The sequence below is a fragment of the Salvelinus fontinalis genome, chromosome 29, assembly GCF_029448725.1.
Source record: "Salvelinus fontinalis isolate EN_2023a chromosome 29, ASM2944872v1, whole genome shotgun sequence".
In the NCBI taxonomy this organism is placed as follows: Eukaryota; Metazoa; Chordata; class Actinopteri; order Salmoniformes; family Salmonidae; genus Salvelinus; species Salvelinus fontinalis.
Window position 1 is genome coordinate 10,755,596 of NC_074693.1, and position 19,657 is coordinate 10,775,252.

The 19,657-nt window shown below is 43.4% G+C and overlaps 1 long non-coding RNA gene across 1 annotated transcript in view; it reads right to left on the reverse strand.

The window, feature by feature from the left end:
* LOC129827408 (uncharacterized) overlaps window positions 1-11,623 on the reverse strand; it is a 46,820-nt gene extending 35,197 nt beyond the window's left edge. Inside the window, exons 1-2 of the long non-coding RNA XR_008755120.1 lie at window positions 10,711-11,623; window positions 9,656-9,814 (exon numbers count right to left, since the gene is read on the reverse strand). This is a non-coding gene — a long non-coding RNA (uncharacterized LOC129827408). The remainder of the gene's footprint in view (window positions 1-9,655; window positions 9,815-10,710) is intronic.
* Between the last annotated feature and the right edge of the window lie 8,034 nt (window positions 11,624-19,657).

The window sequence follows — 19,657 nt, forward strand, 5'->3', positions numbered from 1 at the left end:
AAGCTGACGTACGTATTGAATTCACTACTCTACCAGTTGTTTAAGCTGACGTACGTATTGAATTCACTACTCTACCAGTTGTTTAAGCTGACGTACGTATTGAATTCACTACTCTACCAGTTGTTTAAGCTGACGTACGTATTGAATTCACTGCTCTACCAGTTGTTTAAGCTGACGTACGTATTGAATTCACTGCTCTACCAGTTGTTTAAGCTGACGTACATATTGAATTCACTGCTCTACCAGTACCAGTTGTTTAAGCTGACGTACGTATTGAATTCACTACTTTACCAGTTGTTCAAGCTGACGTACATATTGAATTCACTACTTTACCAGTTGTTTAAGCTGACGTACGTATTGAATTCACTGCTCTACCAGTACCAGTTGTTTAAGCTGACGTACGTATTGAATTCACTGCTCTACCAGTACCAGTTGTTTAAGCTGACGTACGTATTGAATTCACTACTCTACCAGTTGTTTAAGCTGACGTACGTATTGAATTCACTGCTCTACCAGTACCAGTTGTTTATCGATGTACGTATCGTCCTCACTGACTTCACTGCCTTCCTCAGAGCTTTTCTTTGAAAACTATGACCAGGGCCCATACCCACACAGATCCATATCATTTTATTAATAACAATATAGAAAGGCCTCAGAGGCCCAGCAGTGATTCAACTCTGGTACGGACAGCTTCTGCAGAATGGCTCAACAAATGACTGACTCTCCAACAATGTTCTTCTCTGGTCACATTCAGAGAGAGGCTTCCAGCACTGATCCGGAGGGAACATCTAAGGACTATTGCGCGCACAGTGGTGTGTCTATGTGTGTGTGTGTGTGTGAGCATACAATCATGCATGCGTGTCTGCGCATGTGTGTGAGTGCCCGTGTGTGTGTGTGAGTGCCCGTGTGTGTGTGTGTGTGTGCCCGTGTGTGCCCGTGTGTGCCCGTGTGTGTGTGTGTGTGTGTGTGTGTGTGTGTGTGTGTGTGTGTGTGTGTGTGTGTGTGTGTGTGTGTGTGTGTGTGTGTGTGTGTGTGTGTGTGTGTGTGTGTGTGTGTGTGTGTGTGTGGACTATTGTTCTGTCTGCTATTTGCAGGCTCAGCTTGACAGGACTCCCAGATGCTACACTAGAGCTAGCTACCTGAACGGGAAACAAGAGGCTTGTATCTGATCTAGAATATGCAGCTGATCATGTTGAAGGAGTATGTCATGCCAATGTTAAATACATCATATTCTCAAAGCCCCAGCTCAAAGTCCTAGTCAGGTCCAGCAACAGTTTGACAGCCTTCATGTTTAGTCGAAGACTGAGTCTACCTAGGTGTCACTACAGACCCTGTTTAGATTCCGGGCTGTATCACAACCGGCCGTGATTCGGGAGTCCCATAGGGTGGCGCACAATTGGCCGAGCGTCGTTAGGGTTTGGCCGGGTTAGAGTTTGGCCGGGTTAGGGATGGGCCGGGTTAGGGTTTGGTAGTGCACTACTTCTGACCAGGACCCATAGTAGTGCACTACTTTTGACCAGGACGCATATGGCTCTGGTCAAATATGTTGTCATTTAGGGTTTCCCCTGAGCCTAGGCCTGTATGTAGGACAGTATGTCCTGCTCATACAGTAGAAGAGGCAGATTCAAACCCCAGCAGATGACTTCAAAAACACATCAAAGAAACAGTTCCCACAACAAACAGGAACGTCTGTGAGACAACAGTCCACTATTTTCAGTGCAGAGACAGACAGAGCACACGTTGCTTTTCCACACCTTCCTCAACATCATCAAAGGCTCGTACATTTCTCACACACAGAGTATGGCCGCATACACAAAACGCACCCACACACTCTTCATGGAGCTGCTATAAGACGTGAACGGTGACATGATTGTGTGTGAATGAGAAAGCAGAAATAGCGCCCTCAGGAGCCCGACCATCTCTCTAAGCCAGGAAGGAGAAGACTGTCTCTGCTCCTGCCTGCCTTCATGATTTTAATTTGATTCTGATATCAAGCCCTCTTTCTCCCATGCTCCCCTGCTCCTTCAACACGCGTGAAATTACCAACGCCATTATCTATAATTGATTTACTTATTTGCTTATTGTTTCTGTGTCCCTATCAACAGCGTGAAGGAGAAGGTGCAGGGCGTGTTCGTTAACTAGGACACCGTGGCAGGGTAACAGCCCACGCTTCTCTGGCTGGCTAACTGTGATATGGGAGCTTCGCTTTCTCTGCTTCATCTCCACCACCCCACCTCTTCGCCTCTCCGACCCACCACCTCTCATACCCACTTCTCTACCGACCCAGCTCTCAGACCCACCTCTCTACCGACCCACCTCTCAGATCCACCTCTCCACCGACCCACCTCTCATACCCACTTCTCTACCGACCCAGCTCTCAGACCCACCTCTCTACCGACCCACCTCTCCACCGACCCACCTCTCATACCCACTTCTCTACCGACCCAGCTCTCAGATCCACCTCTCCACCACCCCACCTCTCAGACCCACCTCACTACCGACCCACCTCTCAGATCCACCTCTCCACCTCTCAGACCCACCTCTCTACCGACCCACCTCTCAGATCCACCTCTCCACCGACCCACCTCTCAGACCCACCTCTCTACCGACCCACCTCTCAGATCCACCTCTCCACCACTCCAGCTCTCAGATCCACCTCTCCACCACCCCAGCTCTCAGACCCACCTCTCTACCGACCCACCTCTCAGATCCACCTCTCCACCGACCCACCTCTCAGACCCACCTCTCTACCGACCCACCTCTCAGATCCACCTCTCCACCGACCCACCTCTCAGACCCACCTCTCTACCGACCCACCTCTCAGATCCACCTCTCCACCACTCCAGCTCTCAGACCCACCTCTCTACCGACCCTCCTCTCAGATCCATCTCTCCAGCTCTCAGATCCACCTCTCTACCGACCCCAGCTCTCAGATCCACCTCTCCACCACCCAAGCTCTCAGATCCACCTCTCCACCACCCAAGCTCTCAGATCCACCTCTCTACTGACCCACCTCCCCACCTCTCAGACACACCCCTCCACTGCAGGACTCAGTCCCAACTAAATTGCCGGTTTGGGTGTGGCGTGGGGGTATGGATTTTTTTCCATCAGCAAATGACAGCGCAATGAGGCGATATGAGGTCTGTATGCTAATGAGCTGACACTGCAGTGGGGGTTGAGCTGGGGAGACAGAGGAAAGGGGACAAGATGAGAGGAGAGGAAAGGAGAGCCACAATGACCAGCGGGCCAGACACATCGGGCCAATGTGGTTCCAATTACACAGACAAGGGTTGTGGGTTCCTGGATGGGCCACGTGTACTGAATAGGCTGCATATGTTAACTGTAAGATACTTTGGACATGTCTGCTGAATGACTGTTACACATTATCAAGTATTATAGGAGTGAACAGGACCAGAGACGTCTGTTTACAAGGCTCTGCAGCAGAACACTTATGATGTTAAGAGTAGGACATTGTCTTTTCCCTATCTGGGCAAACCTTTTGACCACATCTAGATACTGAGTCTACCGAGAGTGTCTACCGAGACCCTACAGTGACCCTACAGAGTGTGTACCGAGACCCTACAGTGACCCTACAGAGTGTGTACCGAGACCCTACAGTGACCCTACAGAGTGTGTACCGAGACCCTACAGTGACCCTACAGAGTGTGTACCGAGACCCTACAGTGACCCTACAGAGTGTGTACCGAGACCCTACAGTGACCCTACAGAGTGTGTACCGAGACCCTACAGTGACCCTACAGAGTGTGTACCGAGACCCTACAGTGACCCTACAGTGACCCTACAGAGTGTCTACCGAGACCCTACAGTGACCCTACAGTGACCCTACAGAGTGTCTACCGAGAGTGTACCGTGACCCTACTGTGACCCTACAGAGTGTGTACCGAGACCCTACAGTGACCCTACAGTGACCCTACAGAGTGTCTACCGAGAGTGTACCGTGACCCTACTGTGACCCTACAGAGTGTGTACCGAGACCCTACAGTGACCCTACAGAGTGTGTACCGAGACCCTACAGTGACCCTACAGAGTGTCTACCGAGAGTGTACCGTGACCCTACTGTGACCCTACAGAGTGTGTACCGAGACCCTACAGTGACCCTACAGTGACCCTACAGAGTGTCTACCGAGAGTGTACCGTGACCCTACTGTGACCCTACAGAGTGTGTACCGAGACCCTACAGTGACCCTACAGAGTGTGTACCGAGACCCTACAGTGACCCTACAGAGTGTGTACCGAGACCCTACAGTGACCCTACAGTGACCCTACAGAGTGTCTACCGAGAGTGTACCGTGACCCTACAGTGACCCTACAGAGTGTCTACCGAGAGTGTACCGTGACCCTACTGTGACCCTACTGTGATCTGAGCTCCGCCTACCTGGCAGGCCCAGAGAGCAAATCGAGCGCACCTATAGGCCTACGGCTGGCCAATCAGACAGCTCAGATCACCGTGTCTGCACAGTTTCCTCAAGCCATAGACTGTAAAAAAATAAACCTTGAACGCAATGCAAAGTTGATCTTGTGAAATTTCTAAACATTTAAAACATTGACTAGAGACAGACAACGAATACAGTAAAGAGCTTCTTTTTATGAGTAAGGTCACGTTTAAGTTGTTATTCAACACTGTCAACACTTTGTTCAACACTTTATGAGCCATAAAATGTGAGTTCTCCCTACTTCCACTTACAATGAATGAGTATACCAAAGTGTTCCGGAAAAGCTTGTTGTTAGATTTGTCTTTTTTAATATCGAGGAATATTTCACTTTCTCTGGCCGTAGGAGTAACAGCATGAATTGGTGCATGAGGCAGAAATAATCTAGTACGACTTAAGTTCCCCATCAGCTGGAAGACTGTGTCCTCTTTTCTCCGCGGAGGGAAGGAGAACGAAGGAATTTTGAGTCGGGTGAGAGGCAGCCTCACACTGTCCTCAACAGGAGTACCGCTGAGGACAGTGGTGTCTCTCTATCACAGGTGAAGGATCTTTTAAACAAACAAAAATTGTTCTACGAGCAGTTGTTACAACAACAAGAAAATAGCTCCAAGTGTTTTGTCCAAAAACTGTTGGATTCAACTAATAAAAGAATGGACAACCTGACCAGAGAGGTCCAGGACCTGGAGAACAGTTTGCAGTTCTCCCAGGGTCAGCTCAATGAGTTGAAATAGGAGAACGGCAAGATGACAGCAATCTGTAAGTAATTGAGAGAGGACATCAGTTCTGTGTGTGAATCCATGATAACATGGACAAGGGAGGGACAATCAAGTGGAATAACATGGTTGTGGACGGAATTGCAGAATCTCCGCATGAGACCTGGACGGAGTCTGAGAACAACGTGAGGGAAATGATCTCTGAGAAACTGAAGATTGACGACAGGAAGATTTGAGGTGGAGCGCAACCACAGGACTGGAAACCCCACCACCGTCCCAGGTGACAGGCCCAAGTCGATAGTGGTCAAGTTTCTGAGCTTCAAGGACGAGGTAACTGTTCTGGAAAGAGACAAGAACTTGAGAGGAACGTACACCTTCTTCAACAAGGTCTATCCTGAAGCTGTGCACCATACGAGGAAAGAACTGATCCCAGCCATGAAAGCTGTCAGAGCATGTGGGGACATTGCTTACATCCCCCATGACAAGATCATTGTCCACCCTCCCACCCAGAAGTCTGGAAGGGATGAGAGAGCCAAGCCTATGGGTTCGTAGCTTCAACCCCACAGCACACACACACACACACACACACACACACACACACACACACACACACACACACACACACACACACACACACACACACCAGTTGATTAATGGACTGCTGAATGTATATATTTTTTCTCTTGCTTTGTCTGCTCTTTTCCATATTATGTTTATCTCTGATAAACTACCCAGGAAAGGGCTGAAAATAGCCCATATTAATATATGTAGCAATAGAAATACGGTTAATGAAATCAGTATCTTGCTAACATCAGGTAACATTCATCTATTAGCCATTTCTGAGACTCACTTAAATAACTAATTTGATACAGCAGTAGCAATACAAAGATATAATGTCTATAGAAAAGACAGAAATGCGTATAAGGGAGGTGTTGCTGTGTGTAAGATATATATATATATATATTCAGAGCCATATCCCTGTAATGCTTAGAGAAGATCTTATGTCAAGTGTTATTGAAGTGTTGTGGTTGCAGGTTCACCTGGCACATATAAAGCCTATTCTTTTGGGGTGTTGCTATAGGCCACCAAGTGCTAACAGTCAGTAACTAAATAATATGTGTGAAATGCTTGATAGTGTATGTGATGTAAACAGAGGTCTACTTTCTTGGGGACCTGAATATTGACTGGTTTTCATCAAGCTGTCCGCTCAAAAGGAAGCTTCTCACTGTAAACAGTGTCTGTAATCTGGTTCAGGTTATTAATCAACCTACCAGGGTGTTTACAAACACTACAGGAACAAGTTCATCCACATGTATTGATCACAAGTTTACTAATACTGTAGAACTCTGTTCTAAAGCTGTATCCGTACCCATTGGATGCAGTGATCACAATATAGTGGCTAATATCCTGAAAGCCAAAGTTCTTAAACCTGGGGCTAAAATAGTGTATAAGAAATCAAACAAAAGATGTTGCTCTTATGTGGATGATGTTAAAAATATGTATTGGTCTGACGTGATTAATAAGGAGCATCCAGATGCTGCACTTGATAAATTCATGAAATTGCTTCTTCCAATTATTGATAAGCATATGTACCTGTTATTCCGAAACTGACTGTTAGAACTGTTAAGGCTCCATTGATTGAGGGAGAATTTAAAAACTGTATGGTTAAAAGATGGTACAAGTGGCCAATAAGTCTGGCTGCACATCTGACTGGCTGATTTACTGCAAATTGAGTAATTATGTGACTAAACTCAACAAAAAAGAAGAAGAAACGGTGTTATGACGCCAAGATCAATGGTACAAAGATTGATGGAAAAACTAAATACTTGGGAGTACTTCAAATGAAATATGGGCAGAAAGACAAATTCAACTCCATCTTTCATCAAATCCGATGGCTTATTCATCACAAAACCATTTGATGTTGCCAATTAAGTTAATGATTACTTCATTGGCAAAGTGGGAAAACTTAGGCAGGAAATGCCAACAACGAACAGTGAGCCATCGTATTCATGCATAAAAAAACTAATAATGAAAGACAATCATTGCAAGATTGAATTTTGTAAAGTTTGTGTGGGAGAGGTGAAATATTATTGTTATCGATCAATAATGACAAGCCTCCTGGCATTGGCAACATAGATGGAAAGCTACTGAGGATGGTGACGCTATAGCCACTCCTATCTGTCATATCTCTAATCTGAGCCTAGAGGAAAGTCTTTGTCCTCAGGGCTGGAGGGAAGCCAAAGTCATTCCGCTACCCAAGAGTGGTAAAGCGGCCTTTACTGGTTCTAACAGCAGACATATGCGCTTGCTGCCAGCTCATAGCAAACTGTTTGAAAAAAATGGTGTTTGACTACATACAATGCTTTTTCTCTGTTAACAAATTAACAACAGACTTTCAGCATGGTTATAGAGAAGGGCACTGAACATGTACTGCACCCACACAAATTACTGATGATTGGTTGAAAGAAATTGATAATAAGAAGATTGTGGGAGCGGTACTGTTAGATTTCAGTGCAGCCTTTGATATTATTGACCATAACCTGTTGTTAAAAAACCTGTGTTATGGCTTTTCAACCTCTGACATAAGATAGATAGCTAGCTCTGAATCTATCTACTAAAACTGTTTTCTTTGATGGAAGCTTCTCTAATGTGAAACATGTAAAGTGTGGTGTACCGTAGGGCAGCTCTCTAGGCCCTCTGCTCTTTTCCATTTTTACCAATGACTTGCCACTGGCATTAAACAAAGCATGTATGCTGATGATTCAACCATATACACATCAGCAACCACAGCTAATGAAGTCACTGAAACCCTTAACAAGGAGTTGCAGTATGTTTTGGAATGGGTGGCCAGTAATAAACTGGTCCTGAACATCTCTAAAACTAAGAGCATTGTATTTGGTACAAATCATTCCCTAAGTTCTAGACCTCAGCTCAATCTGATAATGAATAGTGTGGCTGATGAACAAGTTGAGGAGACTAGATTACTTGGCGTTACCTTTGATTGTAAACTGTCACGGTCAAAACGATGGGGAGAGGTCTGTCTGTAATAAAGAGATACTCTGATTTGACACCACACTCAAAAAGCAAGTCCTGCAGGCTCTAGTTTTGTCTTATCTTGATTATTGTCCAGTCGTGTGGTCCAGTGCTGCAAGGAAAGACCTAGTTAAGCTTCAGCTGGCCCAGAACAGAGCAGCACGTCTCGCTCTTCATTGTAATTAGAGGGCTGATATAAATACTATGAATGCCAGTCTCTCTTGGCTAAGAGTTGAAGAGACTCACTTCGTTTTATAAAAAAAACGTTAAGTTGTTGAAAATCCCAAATTGTTTGCATAGTCAACTTACACACAGCTCTGACACACACACTTATCCCACCAGACATTTTCAAAGTCCCTAAATCCAGAACAAATTCCAGACAGTGTACAGTATTATATAGAGCTATTACTGCATGGAACTGTGTTCCGTCTCATATTGCTCAAATAAACAGCAAACCTGGTTTCAAAAAACAGATAAAGCAACACCTCACGGCACAACGCCTCTCCCCTATTTGACCTGGATAGTTTGTGTGTATGTATTGATATTTAGGCTACGTGTGCCTTTTGTAAAAACATGTTTTATGTAGTCCTTGAGCTGTTGTCTATTAATGTTCTGTATTATTTCATGTTTTGTGTGGACCCCAGAAAGAGTACCTGATGCTTTTGCAACAGCTAATGGGTATCCTAATAAAATGCTAAATATTCCCTCCCTTCCCTCAGACTGACCATCCCATGCAAGCCTTCAGTCCAGTAAAAAAAAGAAGACATTTATACTCACTCAGCTGTGCCTCATAGTAATTCAACAAATGATCTATTACCAGTGTGATCATATAGCAATTTCAAAAATATATAATTTCAAAATGGCCTGATAACAACAACATTGCCAGGGGAATTCAAGCATAGCCAATATGCAGGGATAATATACTGGGCCTATAGCCTACTGCACAAGCCTCATTGCTACACAACTGTTTTTAATAGGTTCATGTTGCATAGGCGTAATACGTTTTTTTAAATGTATGTTTACTTGTTTTTATCTGAGCGGTAGATCTCGTCATGCATTTTGACTCAGAAAGTGATCTTGACTCAAAGGTTGGTGACCACTGGTGTAGCCATGGAGACATCTACAGGCCTTCTGTACCTCCACCCTCTGTACCCTGGTCTTCTCTACAACGACAGTGAACCATGGAGACATCTACAGGCCTTCTGTACCTCCACCCTCTGTACCCTGGTCTTCTCTACAGTTGGTCTACACCCTTGCAGCTAAAGCAGACCAAGCAAGAGCTTTTTATACCATGTATTCATTATGGTTATATGAATGTCGTGTGTGTGTGTGTGTGTGTGTGTGTGTGTGTGTGTGTGTGTGTGTGTGTGTGTGTTTGCACACTTGTGTGTTCAAGGGTGAATTCTGGATATATTCAGAGCAGAGGGAGATTTTAATTGAAAACAACTCTGTACTTACATGCATGGGTGACCGAGAAGCTGTTGGACGACTCGAGGTTGTCTACGTTGTAGTTGAGATGGAAGGGTTTCTCCGTAGTGTTCTGGTTGGTGTTGTAGAGCTGAACAGCGAACCTAAACGCACTGTGCTCCTGCACAGTGGACCGCATGAACAGACCACCTAGAAGACATACAGACACCTAATCAACTTCGGCTACCATTCCCGTCATCATTTTTTACACATTTTACATCCTCTGCCTCAGCTTTGTATTATAGAGGCCACAGGGAACACCTGGCCCTCGCAAAACCAACCCACGGATGTTAGGTAGTCTTAGAAAAATGGATTCCAAAAGGGTTCTTCGGGTGTTCCCATAGGATAACTATTTTTGGTAAAACCGTTTTGGGTTCCATGTAGAACCCTCTGTGGAAGGGGTTCTACATTTAACCCACAAGGGTTCTACCTGAAAGCAAAACGGTTCTTCAAAGGGTTATCCTATGGGGACTGCCGAGGAAGCCTTTTAGGTTCTAGATAACACCTTTTTATCTAAAGGGGTAGTCTATGGCCTGTCGAGCAAAACTTGAGGAAGATACTTGAGGAAGAGACTTGAATGTAGCTTACATAAGCATTTTTTTTTAACTGCAGGGATTCTCATCTTTCTGTTTAAACAAGGATCTCAAGTGTTAAACCAAACACCACAGATCATGTAAACAGGACTGTGTGTCAAATGAATTAGGAGAAAGAGACCACACATAATCCATATTTACTCATCATTCTATCTACTGAAATATTTTATTTCAGAATTGCTCCCTCCAATTTTCACCCTCATAAAGTTGCAACATTTTCTATTCAATGTGGTAGTTTGTTTCAAACATTTTGGTAACATTGAATTTCTTAACATCTGTAATCAAAGTGGCAGAGCAAGTTCATAATTTCTTACTGCAAGCAAAGCAAGTTAGCCTACTTAATAACACACACAATAAAGGTCCTACTCTGAAGATTAACAAGACGGTATTATCCATAAAATTATGGGGAAAAAGATAAAATGGTTATTTATAATTATTTTATGATCCACTTACCTATATTAATCTGATTGGGAAATCCCGCGAGTGATCTGCCCGAAAGCCACAATAAAAATAAAACACATTTTTGTGCCATTTTATCAATTTCTCCAACCTGGGTACTCAACTCCTTAAAAGAGCCTGCCTAAGCAAATTCATAAACAACCCCGCGGACGCTGAAAATCCTCCAGATTTATGATGGTCGCTCACAGTGCACCAATTGCGTACAGGGCTGCGGAGCAATTTTCTGCAACTGCGAGAGGCGAAGGAAGAGAGAGAGGGAGAGAGAGAGAGACTTATCCGTCCCAAAGATGGTGGTGGAGAAACAAGCCGATCTGATTAAGAAAACAAGCTTCTCCGATTGGGCCTTTGGCGATTTGGATCAAATGTTTTCTGACGTTGAATCAAAAAGCTTCCCTCCTTCTATGTGTACCGGACAACGTTACCGGGTACCGCTAGCCCAGCTCGGCTCCAATAGTAAGAATGACTGCAAGACACAAGTGCCACGCTCGTCCACATTACTCCGCGCGCAATCAATAGGAGAAAGCACTGCAATCACAGGCGGCCAATGCTTTTCAATTGGCTACAGTAGCTAACCGCTTACAGCTGGTGCAGCTGCCGCCTCAAGGATATGATGAGGGGAAGTTGGCGTTAGTGAGCACGGATACGGTAAAGGCAAAACCAAAGAACACAAGTGGATTCATAATTAGAAGCTATTCAAAACCTCCCGGAATAAACTATACATAACCTCTGGTATTCGTGAATGTTTTGTCATACCGCTATGAACAGAAGTGAATTACATTTATTGTTAAACATCTATATAGACTAACCTATTTAAAAACATATGGACAATCTTTGATTTCCTAATTATTTTTAAAAGCGTGGGCAAACTGTATCCTAACGTGAAGTACTATTCAAGTATGTCTGTTGTCTCCTCGCTATCCTTTCAGAACCCGGATAGAGAGCGCAGCATGAAGAGCTGTCCATGGTGCTGAAAAGACTGGAACTCGGGAACGAGAGAAACACTAAAACAGTAACACTGTTGGCATTTACGCCTTAAAAGTCTAAATATTCATGTTTAGATCTCTATATATGTTACTGGTCGTTTTTGATATGTTAGTGGTCGTTTTTGATATGTTACTGGTCGTTTTTGATATGTTACTGGTCGTTTTTGATATGTTACTGTTCGTTTTTGATATGTTACTGGTCGTTTTCAATTCAAATTTTAACAATAATTATTATTCCCATAATTACTGTACCGTTCGTTCACTTATGAGCATGACTGTCATCATTTTCTGAAACCACTACAGCTATATGTATTTATATGTATGGCTCTGTTGCCTACCACCAATTTTTTGGTTCTCTATGTGTAGCCTAGTTACCTTTTTCTAGAACGTTCTCAGTGAGTTTGGTCTCCTATCAGCCACTCTCTCTCTCACTCACTCACTCACTCACTCACTCACTCACTCACTCACTCACTCACTCACTCACTCACTCACTCACTCACTCACTCACTCATTCACTCACTCACTCACTCACTCACTCACTCACTCACTCACTCACTCACTCACTCACTCACTCACTCACTCACTCACTCACTCACTCACTCACTCACTCACTCACTACCCGTCTATCATCACTGTGCTCCAGCCAAACAGAGGAGCAGTTAGCGGATTACTGTGTCGTTTATCAACCGCAGCAAAGCTCTTCGAAAATTGAGTTTTTAATTGCATTGCAAATGGGCAAGACTTCAGCCATTGATACTGTAATAGACTGCTTTCCAAATGACCCAGGGTCGACTGTCCGCCCTGTCAAAATATACCTATTAGCACTAATAGAACCCGAGAGCAATGAGTCAGGATCGACAGTCCTCCCTGTCAAAATATACCTATTAGCACTAATAGACCCTGAGAGCAATGAGTCAGGATCGACAGTCCTCCCTGTCAAACTACACATATTAACACTAATAGACCCTGAGAGCAATGAGTCAGGATCGACAGTCCTCCCTGTCAAACTATACATATTAACACTAAGACCCTGAGAGCAATGAGTCAGGATCCACAGTCCTCCCTGTCAAACTACACATATTAACACTAATAGACCCGAATTCGACAGTCCTCCCTATCAAACTTAGCACTAATAGACCCCGAGAGCAAATTATGAGAGAAATAATATAACAGTTGGAGCATAAATTGCTGTAGCTTCTGATGTGACCAACCAGGCCTGTGGTTCAAACCCAGGGATTCTACACATCACATTACTGTGTGAGCCTGCTGAGCTAAAGCCTTGGTATTAGTTAGGTGAGCTGATATAAGTGTTCACTATCTTGTCTCTCACTTGATCTTGGCTACATCCCAAATGGACCTGTCCTAAGTGGTACCCTACTGCCTATATAGGGTACTATTTTTGACCAGAGCCCATAGAGATCTGGTCAAAAGTAGTGGACTATGTAGGGTATAGGGTGCCTTTTGGGACATGATACTTGTCTTTGTGAGATATTTTTCTATGTTTACATCATGGAGCTGTGTGGCCTGCCTGCTGATGACATCAACCTTGGAGAAAACCTGAGGATGACTTTGTAGTCAACAAGACTTTGAACACTAGCTGGTTTAGCGTTACAGGGTACAGTAGACCCTAGCTGGGTCAGAGTTACAGGGTACAGTAGACCCTAGCTGGGTCAGAGTTACAGGGTACAGTAGACCCTAGCTGGGTCAGAGTTACAGGGTACAGTAGACCCTAGCTGGGTCAGAGTTACAGGGTACAGTAGACCCTAGCTGGGTCAGCATTACAGGGTACAGTAGACCCTAGCTGGGTCAGCATTACAGGGTACAATAGACCCTAGCTGGTTCAGCGTTACAGGGTACAGTAGACCCTAGCTGGTTCAGAGTTACAGGGTACAGTAGACCCTAGCTGGGTCATAGTTACAGGGTATAGTAGACCCTAGCTGGGCCAGAGTTACAGGGTACAGTAGACCCTAGCTGGGTCATAGTTACAGGGTATAGTAGACCCTAGCTGGGTCAGAGTTACAGGGTACAGTAGACCCTAGCTGGTTCAGAGTTACAGGGTACAGTAGACCCTAGCTGGGTCAGAGTTACAGGGTACAGTAGACCCTAGCTGGTTCAGAGTTACAGGGTACATGGTAGTAACCAGCTGTTGTTCCATATACTTAAAAAAATATATATACAGTACTATTTCTGATAATATATACAGTACTATTTCTGATAATATATACAGTACTATTTCTGATCGCTATTTAGAGTGTAAATTAATAAAAAACACTCCTTTGTTGAATCTGTCCAATCATATGTGGCGGTGATGCAGTGTGGTGTAGCTCCAATCAATCATTCTGACAATCAAATCAGGAAATGGGCGTGGCCTGTTGTGGCCTGGTCCCTCTGGTTTTTGGGATTCCCTTTCAGAAGGGTCAGAGTGCACATCAATACTCACAATTTACTTCTCAGTGTCAGTAGGTCACACACACACACACACACACACACACACACACACACACACACACACACACACACACACACACACACACACACACACACACACACACACACACACACACACACACACACACACACACACACACACACACACACACACACACACAGTGTCTGTAGGCCCCCTGGGACGGTCCCTGCCACCACGGCATTGATCCTTTGTCCCCCCTGCAATCACTTGGACCTGGCTAAAGGCCTAAGTTCAAACACTATTTGTTTTCCTTTACTTTTGCTGCACTTAATTGAGCTTGCCTGGCACAATGGAACCAATGAAATAGAGGCCAAAAGTGTAAACCCCGTCCATCTTGCACTCCAAGCAGACTTAATCAAAGACATTTTTGAAAGTTCATTAGTATTTTGAAGCTGTACCCTCTTGGTGCTGGCTGAGACGCCCAAACTAAGTATCTCCTTTTCATTAAATCTGTGGGAGATTCTCAATTGGTAAAAAAAAGTCTATCCTCTCCTCTATGACTCGGAAACCATTAAGTGGTCGACTGGTCGAGAAGAGTGTAATTTAGTTAGTAGGCCGGAGAAAGAAGTCTGATTCAAAGGGTGATTCAAAGGGTGATTCAAAGGGTGACGCCACACGCCTCCATCGACTACTTCAGCAGAGGATGAAGTGTGTCACACCCCCTTTGAATCAGCTGTTTTCTCAAAGGAGGAAAGCATGCACACATTCAAAAACATGAGACTCCTCCTCCATTTGCTCGCCATCAGGAAAATGAACGTTTACAGGGTGGAATTAAAAAATATGTTCTGTATAAAGTTGTCACGTCTACTCGACGTCGCCGGTCGACTAACCACCTGTCCTGGCAACTCATCATTATGCACACCTGGCAACCCTCATTACGCACACCTGGGAACCCTCATTACGCACACTTGGGAACCCTCATTACGCACACCTGGGGACCCTCATTACGCACACCTGGGAACCCTCATTACCCTACCTGGAAACTCTCATTATGTTCAGGCAGTATTGGTTATGTTTCCTTGTCTGACGTTTCTCTTGTTTTCGTGTCGTTCTGCATTTATTATTAAACTCACTAACTGCACCTGCTTCGTGACTCCCTGCGTCAACATTACAAAGTGATAAAAGAAAAATGTATCTAGTTGTGCAATACATGTTATAGATACTGTATTTCATAGATACTAGATTGTATAGATTACTTTATATATACTATATTTTATAGATAATGTATTTAATAGATACTGTATCTATACAGTGTCTTACAAAACTAGCTACATTTGGGATTCTCTCTGGATGTAAAGTGTAAGTAACCAGGTACGTAGCTTTTCAAATGAGAAACTATAAAGACACACAATCAGTTACAGATGAAGTACAGCTGGATGCTGATTAGGCTCTTGTTATCACTGACACCAAACACACACACAGAGAGAGAGAAACACACAGTTATCAGTGATACTAAACGCTGATGACCCTGTTATATTATTTCTCATCAGGAACTGTGTCTGGTCCATGCTGTGTCTCTAGCCGCACGCGAACGCACACACACGCACACGCACGCTGTGTGCCTGTCTCCATCTACACTCTACCTCCCCACAATTTTAATTCCTTCACAAGCCCTAATAACCCCCTCGGATAAGATCTTGGCGATTAGATAACAATAATTATATGATAATATGCTGATGATGGCTTTAATGCTGCAATCAGCAGTTCAAACAATAACAAAGTGTGTCCCCGGCCCCTGTTTTGGTAAAACGCTTAGGGATGGGACTGGATAAGTGTAACCACTCTCAAATTCATAGGCAGAGCTATGGATGCTAAGACTGCCCATCCATGACATCAACAATATATAGTTTTAACCATGTTTTTAGGCTGTATAGTATTTGCTCACATTTACTTTGTTTACTTACATTCGAGAAAACAAGCTCATATTTTGGATTATGGTGAGGTACGGCAGTTGAACTATGTTCACGAGTCATTTATAAGGTATAATCTTCAAGAATCAATGGGTACATATATTTAATTCACAAAGTCCAAAAGTATGTAGGAACTGCAGATTGCCCCTTTAAAGCACTCCGACTACAAGTTGTATAACAGCCCTAAATGATAAGGGATATTACTCATTTAAATTGTAACCCACTTACAGTCAATATTGAAAGGGAGGAAATTAATAGTTGAGTATAAAAAGGAAATGTAGAATTAATTTACTTGCTTAAATAAATCATTACGTTGCTTAAACAGGCATAAGTGACTTTCAAAAACAAAGGTTTGACTTCAATATTTTACATTTGTCCAGGTTTTTCCAAATGTCTACGGGTGAAAGAGTGTGCAAAGCTGCAATCAAGGCAAAACGGTGGCTACTTTGAAGAATCTCAAATATAAAATATATATTTGATTTGTTTAACACTTTTTTGGTTACTACATTGTGTTATTTCATAGTTTTGATGTCTTCACTATTATTCTACAATGTTGAAAATAGTAAAAAATAAAGAAAACCCCTGGAATGAGATGGTGTCCAAACTTTTGACTGGTACTGTATGTCCTTGAACTGATTATTTAAAAATATCACACAGAAGAAGTTAGAAGGATAATTGAGTTGCTAATGGCAGCCAGCAGTACCCTGGTCGGTCTTCAACTTGAGTCACTCAATGAGATGGGGCAGCCTGGTCATGGCTAGAAGGGATCCAGCTTTTGTCAGAATGTACTTTTCGTAGCAGGTTTAGCAGAACTTACACAGCAGGTTAGGAGAATTAACGTGGCCGGTTAGGAAAATTAGGTTACGTTTAGGATAGGGGTTAGGGTTAGCTAAAACGGAAGAAAAAAAACATTTAAAAAAGCAACTTTTGATGTAAATTTGACAAAAGTTGGTTCCCATCTGGACATGACCGGAGAGCCCTGAGCTAGCCTGCAACATCACTTTCAGGAGTAGATCAAACTGTGCATGGTATGTCTCCACGCGACACCGTCTTAACCGACTTCATTTGGCTTCAATGAGCTTTTGAGTCTTCACAAAGTAATGAATGGTGTCATTCGATCGATTGTTTTGTCCGCTCGTATATACAGCTATTGGGAACGGTCCAAACACTCAAAAGACACACCCTATCCCCTCAGCCCTCAAATTAAGTGGACACTTCTGATGACAAATCATGACGTCTGACGAGTATACATTTTGCTGGGCGAGGGAGGAAGGAATGATTTTTAAATGGACCACCGTTGGCCGGAAATTCGTCACTCGTTCATCCCGCTATGATCGTGTTTTCAGACACCGGTAACATGTCAGTGCTTCATATGCGCCACAGTCAATTATGAGTGTATGTTACTTATATTAAATATATCATTATTAATATACGCCTACAGTATGATAGCTAGCAAATTAATTAACTATCTAACGTTAGCCTGCCTAGCTGGAACTTCTGAAGAAGGAACATTTTTTATTTCTACAATTTACCAAATATAACCTAACAAAAACATATTAACTTTTTACGATACGTGTTTGTGCCGTCATGTGCATTAGTAGCATAATTTATAACTTTTTTTACATTCGTTTTTACCTACACTTGTATGTTGACTTCTCCATTGGTGTTGTTTTTAAGTTTTCTGACTTTTCTTAGCGGATGTACATTCCTGAATAATATTATGGGGAGTTTTAGGCCCCGGAGTGAACAGAATTGAAAACTCGACTAAAAACGAGGGTTGAGGGGCTTACGTTACAAACTCCCCTTGTTTGGCTTATCAATTGGACCGCACTCCAAGATGGCGGCCGGGATTCCCCCAAGGGCACAAGGCGAGGGTAAGTGGACGAGGGTGTGTCTTTTAAGTGTTCGGACCGAAGGATTTGTGTTGGTCACACGCATATCTGCCCTTTCATTGGCTAGAATGGTCCCACCCGGTCTCGCCTCCTTCAACCTGCCTTCCATCGTTAAGGACATACATTTCAATTGTTACAGCGGTCACTCGACTGTCTTGTCAATATAGTAGATCATCTTTGATATGCATGCGCACGTCCGCTGGTACCGGTGGTATAGAACGTGGAGATCCGACAAGCGGAACAAACACAAAACAAACCCAAAGTAGGCACTCAAAATGGATGAAACTGAAAGCAAATAAATTCACTTGATTTACAAACATAAGATAATGAGGCGAATTAACATGCAAAATGAGCCATGAATAGTGTAAAAACATTAGAATCTAGAAAGTTGGGCTAAATCATATTTAATTCAAAAACGTGCCAATCTTGTTTTCATTGTTTAGATTAGATCTACAAGCAGATTGACTAAATATTTTTCTTCTGAAGATAACATTGTCCCTTGTCTATAAGATACAGTATGACTATAATTTAACAGGGATGAAGGGTTATTAAATGGTTCACTAAGGTCCATGAATTGTGGCTAAATGGACTTTTCTTACAAGGAATTCCCTGTAAGTCCTCAAAAACCATTCTTTGTAACCTTGAAAAGATGTGATTATCACCATTCAGACAGGTAAGTACCCAATTTTCATTGTGTTTTACATTTAAACGTCTGATTTCCTCAACCTCTGCAGTCACCTAGAAGTATCCACGATGTCTCCCATTTTACCCCTCTCCTCCACTGAGAAAACACGCCCTCTTCTAGAAGTATCCATGATGTATCCCATTTTACCCCTCTCCTCCACTGAGAAAACAGGCCCTCTTCTAGAAGTATCCATGATGTATCCCATTTTACCCCTCTCCTCCACTGAGAAAACAGGCCCTCTTCTAGAAGTATCCATGATGTCTCCCATTTTACCCCTCTCCTCCACTGAGAAAACAGGCCCTCTTCTAGAAGTATCCATGATGTATCCCATTTTACCCTTCTCCTCCACTGAGAAAACAGGCCCTCTTCTAGAAGTATCCATGATGTCTCCCATTTTACCCCTCTCCTCCACTGAGAAAACAGGCCCTCTTCTAGAAGTATCCATGATGTATCCCATTTTACCCCTCTCCTCCACTGAGAAAACAGGCCCTCTTCTGCAATCATAGAAATGTAGTCTTGTGGGAAAAGGACGTTGTATATAATGATAAGGCGTGATTAGTGCAGTGGAACTGTGCAGTTAATCAAGCATTATAAAGGCTGTGTCCCGAAATAGCACCGCAGTCCCTGTATAATTTACATTTTACATTTGTGTCATTTAGCAGATGCTCTTATCCAGAGCGGCTTACAGTTAGTGCATTCATCTTAAGATAGCTAGGTGGGGCAGCCACATATCTAAGGCATAGTATGTACATGTTTCCTCATCAGCAAAGTTAGAGATAGTAAAAGGGGAAAGAGTCAAGTGTTAGTTCACTAACACTTGGGGGGGGGGGGGGGGGGGGGCTCTGGTCAAAAATAGTGCACTATATAGGGAATAGGGTGCCATTTGGAATAGGGTGCCATTTGGAACAGGGCCATAGAATAGACAGAGAGGTCTCAATTACGTCTGAAGAAGAGCCCATCACTCTAGTCCGGATGTTGGAAGCTGATAAGAGACTCTGTTC